The following is a 9,513-nucleotide window of genomic DNA, read 5'->3' on the forward strand; positions in this document are numbered from 1 at the left end:
TTCTCATTTGCATTGGCCTAGCGGCCTCTATGTAGTCCTTAAGGTAAAAGAGGCACCTCATCCTCTCCATTGTCATCTACCTCCTCCCCCGCATTCACGTTTCCAAGAGGGTCATTAGCATTTAATGCCATTTTGTACTTGAAGTATTTACACAAACAAATTAGTAACAAAGAAGGAAAGAAGAACAAAACACAAATCTATTTAGATAGATAGCCAAAATTGTTAGCTCTCTAGCAAGCTAAATAAGGTGACCCGCAAGGATCACTTCCCATTGCCTTTCCTTGACCAGATGCTTGATCGTCTTGCTGGGTGTTCCTTCTATTGTTTCTTGGATGGTTATTCAGGGTACAATCAAATTTTGATAGCTTCAGAGGATCAGGAGAAGACAACCTTTACTTGTCCATATGGCACCTTTGCTTTTTCTCGGATGCCCTGTGGGTTGTGCAATGCACCGACAACATTCCAACGGTGTATGATGGCCATTTTCACTGATATGGTGGAAGATATTTTGGAGGTGTTCATGGACGACTTCAGTGTTATGGGTGATTCATTTGATGAGTGTCTGACAAATCTGGATAGAGTGTTAGCCCGGTGTGAAGACACCAATCTTGTGCTAAATTGGGAAAAATGCCACTTCATGGTTGAGGAGGGCATAGTTTTGGGTCAAAGAGTGAACAAAATGTTTCATCCAGTGTACTATGCGAGCAATACAATGAATGAGGCTCAAAGGAACTACACGGTGACTGAGAAAGAATTGTTGGCTATTGTGTTCGCAATGGAAAAGTTTCGGCCATATCTTATGTGAGCCAAACTCATAGTGCACACTGATCATGCAGCTCTTAGGTATTTGATGACAAAGAAAGACTCCAAAGCTATACTGATGCGATGGGTCTATTACTCCAAGAGTTTCATTTGGAAATTGTGGACCGAAAATATAGTAAAAACCAAGTGGCGGATCATTTGTCTCGCTTGGAGGAGGAAGGAAGGCCGTGTGATGGTCTAGAGAACAATGATGCATTTCCCGATGAGCAGCTACTTTCTGTGTCGATGAGTGATATGCCATGGTTTGCAGATATTGCTAATTTCCTTGTGACTGGCATCATCCCGTGTGAGATCTCTTCTAAACAAAGGAAGAAGCTCAAACGGGATAGTCTGGACTTCTATTGGGACGAGCCATACTTGTTCAAGATTTGCACCGACGGAGTGATCCGGAGGTGTGCACCTGAGGAGGAGACATTTAGCATCCTAGAGGCTTGTCATTCCTCCCCCTATGGTGGGGCGAGGACAGCTTCAAAAGTTCTGAGTTGGGGTTTTTATTGGCCAACCTTGTTCAAAGATGCAAGTGATCTCGTAAAAAGGTGTGACCAATGTCAGAGAGCGGGCGGTATGCCTAAGAAAGATGAGATGCCTCTAAACACCATTCTCGAAGTGGATATCTTTGACGTATGGGGTATCGATTTTATGGGTCCATTTGTAAGCTCGTGCGGAAACACCTACATTCTTGTAGCGGTTGATTATGTCTCAAAATGGGTCGAGGCTGTGGCTTTGCCCAACAATGAAGCTAGGAGTGTGGTTGCATTTCTAAAGAAGAGCATTTTCACAAGGTTTGGCACTCCTCGTGCAATTATAAGTGATGGAGGATCGCATTTTTGCAATAGAGTTTTTGACACCTTCCTTGCCAAGTATGGTGTCAACCACAAAGTGTCTACTCCTTATCATCCTCAGGCGAGTGGCCAAGTTGAAGTCTCAAACCGGGAAATCAAGAATATTCTGTCTAAAACGGTCAATGCAAATAGGACCGATTGGTCTAAGAAGCTGGATGATGCTCTATGGGCGTATAGGACTGCTTACAAAACTCCGATTGGTATGTCTCCGTATCGGTTGGTGTTCAGGAAAGCTTGCCATTTACTGGTTGAGTTAGAGCATAAGGCCATGTGGGCCTTGAGAAAGTTGAACCTTGATTGGGATGTGGCTGCAAATCTCCGGGTTGAGCAACTCAATGAACTTGATGAATTCCGTTTCCATGCCTACTCCAGTTCGTCCTTGTACAAGGACAAGATGAAGTACCTTCATGACAAATATGCTCATGGCGAGGAGTTTAGAGTGGGTTTGGTGCTCTTGTTCAACTCTCGGTTACGGTTATTTTCGGGAAAGCTAAATTCAAAGTGGAGCGGACCATTTGAAGTAGTGTGTGTGACCCCGTTTGGTGCTCTTGATTTAAAGAACAAATATGGGGAAGTTTTTAGAGTGAATGGGCATAGGGTCAAGCACTATTTGGGAAAGTTTGATGATAGCCATGTGGTGGCTCTTGTTCATTTCAAATGATTGGATGGTAACATGCGTGCCGCTACATTAAATCAGGTGCTTCTTGGGAGGCAACCCATGTGTTTTTCTTCTTGTTTTTATTTGATATTCATTGAAGTGTAGGATTGATTTTTGGACTAACTGGTTGAGAGATGTTACAGGATTGTGTTGATGCAGTGCAGGACATAGTGAAAAAAAAGTGTTCAGGTCTCTGAAGTTTCTAGTGCGGCCGCACTACATTCTGTGCGGACCACCTTGGTGAAGGGTGAAATGTGACCTCTCTAAAGTTTGCCGCTGCGGCCGCACTACATTTTTTGCGGTCCGCGGTGGACCACTGCGGTCGCAGTCTATTTTGTGCGGACCGCAGTGAGTTGCCTCCTCAAGCTTGGAAATTGATGTGCTGTGCGGACCGCGGTCCATTTTGTGCGGTCCGCACAGGTTGGCGAGACTGGGCCCCAGGTCCTTTTCTATAAATAGGACCTGAGTCCCTCCTTTTACCCTTTTCGAACCCTGACTTTTAGAACTAATACAAACACTATTCATCACTTCCTTTTGCTCGTAATTAATTGTTTGGAACTGATTAGCTTCATTTCATCTCACATCTAGTACCATTACATTCCTTTTAATTGTTCTCTTTTGCTAATTTATTTTAATTATTGTTTTTCTTGCTTCCCTCTCTATGCTTCCCGTAGTTTCTTCAATTGTTTAGGCTAGGGTAGTTAAATTTTTGATTAATGTAGACTTAGTTAGTTAAATACACTGGGCAACATGTAGGGACACTAATTAGGTGTAAATTTGGGCATAAAATCAAAAACACGTTGACCCCTAATTTAGTAACACAGCTGGGCACTTAGTGCGGACCGCGGTCGTTTCAATGCGGTCCGCGGTGCTCCTGTGCGGTCCGCAGTAACATTTTGTGCGGATCGCACTGCTAATTGTTCTAAAAGCTTAACCTCAGGGACTGCAGCCGCACTATATTTTGTGCGGACCGCAGTAGTCCCTGCGCGACTGCTCTACATTTTGTGTGGTCCGCACTGCCTAGATACAGAGTGTGGGTAGTCTGAACCCCACCTTTGTGCGGACCGCCATTGATTTTGTACGGTCCGCATATACCCCTGTGCGGCCGCACACCATTTTGTGCGGTCCGCACTGTGTGACTTCTGCAACCTTCTGCATATTTTCTGCAATTCTGCTTCTTAACTGCTGCAACTGACACTAACAAATTTAATTGGATTGTCTTTGCAGACAATGGTAAAACAATGAGGTAAACAACCGGGCAGAGGAGAATCCTCCCGGGGAGGGAAGCAGAAAATGATAAAACTGACTCCTCAAGTCCGGCAAAATATTAAAAGGACAAGAAAGTTGATAAAAGCCGCTGATAGAGCTGCTTCCCAGTCTTCGGGGAGTGAGTATGAACCCTCCAGGGAGATTTCTTCAGACTCCGTGCCAGAGTACATTGAAGACTGGCCGGAGAGGTTCAGGCTAAGAGACACGCCTCCAGCATCCCCCACTACCCGAGCGTCAGTGAATGTTTCTTCTGGGTCGTCTGAAGGCTCAACTAAAGGTAGTGGGGAATACTCCACCTCTCCCACAGCTTCATTATCCGAAGAGGGTGCAGTAGGAGCTGAAGAGGAAGTAGGAAGAGCGAGAGATGTAGGAGAAGGGGGTGAACCTCAGTTTGGCGGGGTTGATTGAACTAGGAAGTCGGAGGTGTGGCAAGATCGGTTCATAAGTGAGGTAGCATATCATAAATTTCGGGAATGGTGGCTAGTGAGGAAGTTGATCCCGGAAAGGAGTTTTGTGGATAAAGACTTGCTACCTCACAACCCCAATGTGAGGAGGCAGTTTAGGGAGAGAATTGGCTGGGAGTACTTTTTGAGTGATTGTGTAGATGCCAATGAGCACTTGGTCAAGGAATTCTACACCAACGTTGCCCACATCAAAATGGGCACCAAGGTGACCAAGGTGTGAAACCTAAAGGTGTTGTTTGACAGGAAGACTATAAATGACTACCTTGGCTTTGATGAGGAGGATGAGACCTTTTACATGGCAAAGATGGAAATGGTTGGCACAGTATCTGGCAATCCCAGGTACCACCCCCGATTGGTTGACTGCGGGCGTCAAGATTCTGAGACGTAGTTTGAACTTCGAGGCAAAGGGGTGGGAAACGTTTGTGTGCAGCAGACTGGACCCGAGTACTCATGAAAACACCCTCCCTCTTCACCGGGCAGTGTTGGTGGCCTCGATCATGGCAGGGTACCCGATCAATATGGGGAATTTAATGTCTCGGATAATCTCTATTGTGGGTAGTGAGCATGATAGAAACTACCCTTTCCCTAGCTTTCTGACTATGTACTTCTAGGACCTCAAGGTTGAGAAGAGGCCATTCGACATAAAGGTCAAAGCGAAGGCCCCATTCTCTTGGTACAGCATGCAGGGGGATGACAACCCCAAGAGCAAGACCTTTAAAGGAACAGCTACTGCTTCAACTGGCCAGTCTGAAGAGCCAGTTGTCGTAGTGGCTCCTACTCAGCCTGCCTCCACTTCCACTGATATCCCTCCTGGCCCATCCACCTCAGCAGATCCGGAGATTCCCTCCTCCCGAGCCTACCCGGTGACTGCCCACCGACTGAGCCAGGCTCTTCTTAGTATTAACAACTGGATGCAGACAGTGTCATCCACGTTGTCCATCTTGACTACCACAGTAGAGGCTCAGTCGGCTCCTCCACCTCCACAGGTTCCTTAGTCCATAGAGGATGCTCTTAAGGAGATTTTGGCCAACCAACAGAAAATCCTCGACACTCAAAAGGTGCTCACAGAGGCAGTTGATTCACATAGAAAGGCTCTTAAGGAGCTTGCTAGGGAGCACAAGAAGCTGAGGAAGACACGGGCCTCCAAAGAGTCTGTGAAGGAGCTGAGAGCTGATGTTGACAGAGTGAAGGTAGATCAGCTGCCTTTAGATTTACTGCTCCAGGATCCACTACCAGCAGTTCATTCCCAGCCGGACCAGTCATAGAGGCCTCCCAAGAGGAGGATGATGATTCCCCGAGCGGACGATGCAGTCATCCAATTGGCAGACCCACCGGAGGCCACCTCCATTCAGCCACAGGATGCACCTCAGGAGCCCGTCCAGGTCCAGGCCCAGGTCCCAGCAGCAGAGCAGCAGGCCACAGGGAACCAGTCTGAGGTTCCCGAGCACAGTGAGGACCCAGGGACCACTCAGGAGCCCATGCAGACAGACAAGCCATAGGGAGTCTCTATATCTTTTTCCATTATCTTTTTGGTGCTTATTTTGTTTAGTTAGCATTAGGGACAATGCCAGCTTTCATTTGAGGGGGTAGGCCCTACATTTGGATTCATTCGGATGATTGTATATATTTGATACTTTTTATGCTTTCTTTACTTTTCATCTTTGGTTTGTATATATTTTTAACATTTCGCTACATTTCTCGCACTTTTAGTTTACTTTGGGTCTGTATATAAAGTTATGTTACATTGTATATATTCATTCCATCTATTGTATATTCGACAAATCCCCTCTTGTATATATTCATTTTACTTTCTGCAAATTTTTTGTTCTTAGCCTCTTAATTATGTTCGTAACTTCTTATTTTGAAAGTTTGCAATAAGCCTTTGGTTTTCTTAATGTCACGGTTCTTTCCAAAGGTGGAGTTTGTGTGAACCGGGTGGCTCTTCCCAATGATGGATGGCGTGACAACCTTCTTAAGGGTTTGAGTCCGTTTTTCTTTTTGTTTTTAGTAGTTAGTGGTTAAGGGTGCCTCAAGAAAAGCTTCACTTGGGCCTAGCACATTTGCCTTTGATCTTATGGTAAAAAACAAGTCGTTGTGTTTAGGATGGTGAAAGTTGTGACCTTGAGACTCTTGTGTTGGCCGATAATCATCAAGTGGTTTTTTGGGACCATTGTGTGCTCAAATCTTATCTAAGGTCGGTGTGGGCCCCCGACTCTGTGTCTTTGGTGATCCCATAGCGTGTGTGGTGAGAAATTGCATTGCAAGTCCAAGTCCCGAGCCATTGGTCTAGAACTTGCCCTGAATGTTTGTTGAGGTGAAACACTAAGTGAATTTTGACTTGAGACATGACTATAGGCTCTCCTTGTTCCAAATGATTGCTTGAACACATCCATAGCCTACCAAAGATAAAAATCCCTAGTCAACCCTTTTGAGCCTTAGACCTTTTTCTTTCAAAAACCATGATACAAGCCCTTACCCGTTCAAAAAGAAGATACCCTCTCTTGGCACTCGATCATTCCTTTAGCACATGGCAAAAGTATAATTTTCGGGGAGAGACGAGGATTGCAACAAAGTGGTAAAAAGACACAAAAATGAAGAAAAGGAAAGGCAATGAAAAAGAAAGAAAAGCAAAAAGACAAAAAGAATGTTCAATGTGAAAGAGAATAAAAAGGGATTCAAGAAAAGCAAAGAATGAAAGGTCTGGAAAGTTGAAAAAGAAGAAAAGGTTTGAAATGTACAAGAAAGAGTGACAGTGTGTCTCTCTAACCCCTTAGAAAGAAGTGCAATGACTCAAAGAGTCAAGTGAAAGTGTGCCAAATGAAACAAAAGAAGTGCTTAAGGGAAGATGGAACCTACTTAGACCAAACATTCCCTACCATGAACCAAAAGCCTTCACAATGTCTCCATAAAAGCCCTATATGATCTTGAGTTGAATGGAGCTTACATTAGTGGATACTCACATAAGGGGCAAGTATATGGTACATAGAGCCGGACTTGTGACTTTTTCTTGAGAGAGATGAGTGAACTTCCATTGACCTCGTTCTGAGTGCCACTGTTATAAAGGTGAGGTTTGCTTAGGGAGAGTTGAGGATGTGTGAGTTTGGGTTCCACAATGACCGAAGTAATAGAAAAGAGTTCTTTGATGTGTTGAGTCAATTCTTGATGCTCTTGTGTCGCACTTAATCCATGGAGTTTCACAGAGTAAAAGTTGTTAATGAATCATTTGTATTGAGGGCAATTGTTAGTCCCAATTAATGCTAGATGAGGTTACTTGTCACGACCCGGATTTCCCACCCTCGGGAGTCGTGATGGCGCCTACTATTAGGAGCTAGGCAAGCCAACTATTTATTATCTCTTTTAGCAAACCTCGACATTAATAAAAACAACGAATCATTTAATAGAAAAGCGGAAGACTTAATTATAAATAAACGGAGAACAATGCGGAAGTTCAATTCAACTCTACCCAATAACTGGAGTCACAAACTCACGAACGTCTAGAGAATGCTAAATACAGTGTCTGAATAAAAACATAATTCTGTTTGTTCTGGTACAAAGGATAACAAACTAAAGTAAGGATAGAAGAGACTCCGGGCCATGCGGACGCCAGCAAGGCTACCTCGGGATCTCTAGACTGAAGTCAGCTCCCAAAACTCCTACTGCTGTCCAAAAGCTGCTCCGGTACTGTGACCTGTGCAAAAAGATGCACAGAGTGTATCATCAGCACAACCGACCCCATTTGCTGGTAAGTGCCTGGCCTAACCCCGGCGAAGTGGTGACGAGGCTAGACCGGACTACCAAACAAACCTGTGCAGTTCAATATATATATGTATGCAATATAAAGGCATACAGAAATTAACCAGTCAAGGGGGGGAGCATACTGTAGGGGCTGTAACAGTTCAGGTACAAAATCAATAATTGAAGAATGAAACAGTACAACTACAATAGCAACAATAGTAGGAAACCAACAGTTGCACGGCACCACCCTTCGTGCTTTTACTCTCATTCTCACCCAAACAATCATATAAAGTGAACGGCATCACCCTTCGTGCGTCACCTCACAAAATGATGGCACGGAATGACCCTTCGTGCGTAAACACTCATATCATGGCACGGAATGTTCCTTTGTTCCTTCGTGCATTAGTAATCAAATCAGGGCACGGAATGTTCCTTCGTGCATTAGTATTCATATCACAATCGTGCACGGCATCACCCTTCGTGCTTTAACACTCGTCCTCACCCAAACAACAATCACAAACCATGGGGCGAGGGATTAGACAAACTGTAATAGAAGTCCCGGCATGTGAAATACCAGTAAATAATTAAATCCCGACGAGGGAACAACAATGACAACTTTCACATCCTGGCAAGGGAGGTAATCAATATACGAATACGGCCCGGCAAGGGAATAATCACATTTCTTGCTCTTTCTTTCTTTTCTTACTAAATAATTACTTTATCATTCGAGCCAACGCTCCAAAGAGTTCACAAATCATAATTATTTCCCATACTCTTCACATTATATAGAGTTCATCAATTACACGAGGAACAGCCACAACAAAATCGGAATAAACTCAATATTCGGACTCACGGTCATGCTAGACACCAGTGTATAGATACTCGTCACCATGCCTATACACCGTACTTAATCAATTAACAATTAGCAAACAAGATTCAACTCTTATTCCCTCAAGCTAGGGTTAAACCAAACACTTACCTCAACGTCCACAGCTAAATCAATCCACAACGACCGCTTTCCCTTTCGAATTCGTCTCCAACTCAATCAAATCTATGAAATAACGACTTTGCAACATTAATATAAGCTAAACAAATCAAACCCAATGCCTAAATATATTTTCCTAAGCTTTCTTCCCAAAATCCCAAAATCGACCCCGGGCCCGCTTGGTCAAAACCCGAGGGTCGAACCAATTTCATATCACCCATTCCCCCACGAGCCCGAATATACAATTTGTTTTCAAATTCGACCCCAAAACGAGGTCTAAATCAAGAAAAATCAAAAAGCCCTAACTCTACCCATTTCCCCCAATTTCTACCCTAAATCACATGATTTGAGCTTAGGAATTTGATAGATGATGAAAGAAATTGAAGGAAACAAGTTAAACAATACTTACCAAAGAAGCTTTGGTGAAGGGAAGCTCTAGAAATCGCCTATGGGCTGTGGAGAAGATGAACTCGTGTGTATTTTGTGAAATTTCCCGTCACTGGTTCTGTTTTGAACTTTAAAAATCACTGGGCAAAAATGTCCTTCGCGTTCGCGGGAGGGGGGCCGCGTTCGCGAAGGGTAAATGGGTCAAGGCATCGCGAACGCGAGATGCTAGTCGCGAACGCGTAGAAGAAAGGGGCTAGGGTCCGGGATTTGGTTATACGCGAACGCGATAGGGGACTCGCGAACGCGGTGAAGGGGGGGAGGCTAAACTATGCGAACACGGGGACTACTAGG

The sequence above is a fragment of the Nicotiana attenuata genome, chromosome 2 (assembly GCF_001879085.1).
Source record: "Nicotiana attenuata strain UT chromosome 2, NIATTr2, whole genome shotgun sequence".
Lineage (NCBI taxonomy): Eukaryota > Viridiplantae > Streptophyta > Magnoliopsida > Solanales > Solanaceae > Nicotiana > Nicotiana attenuata.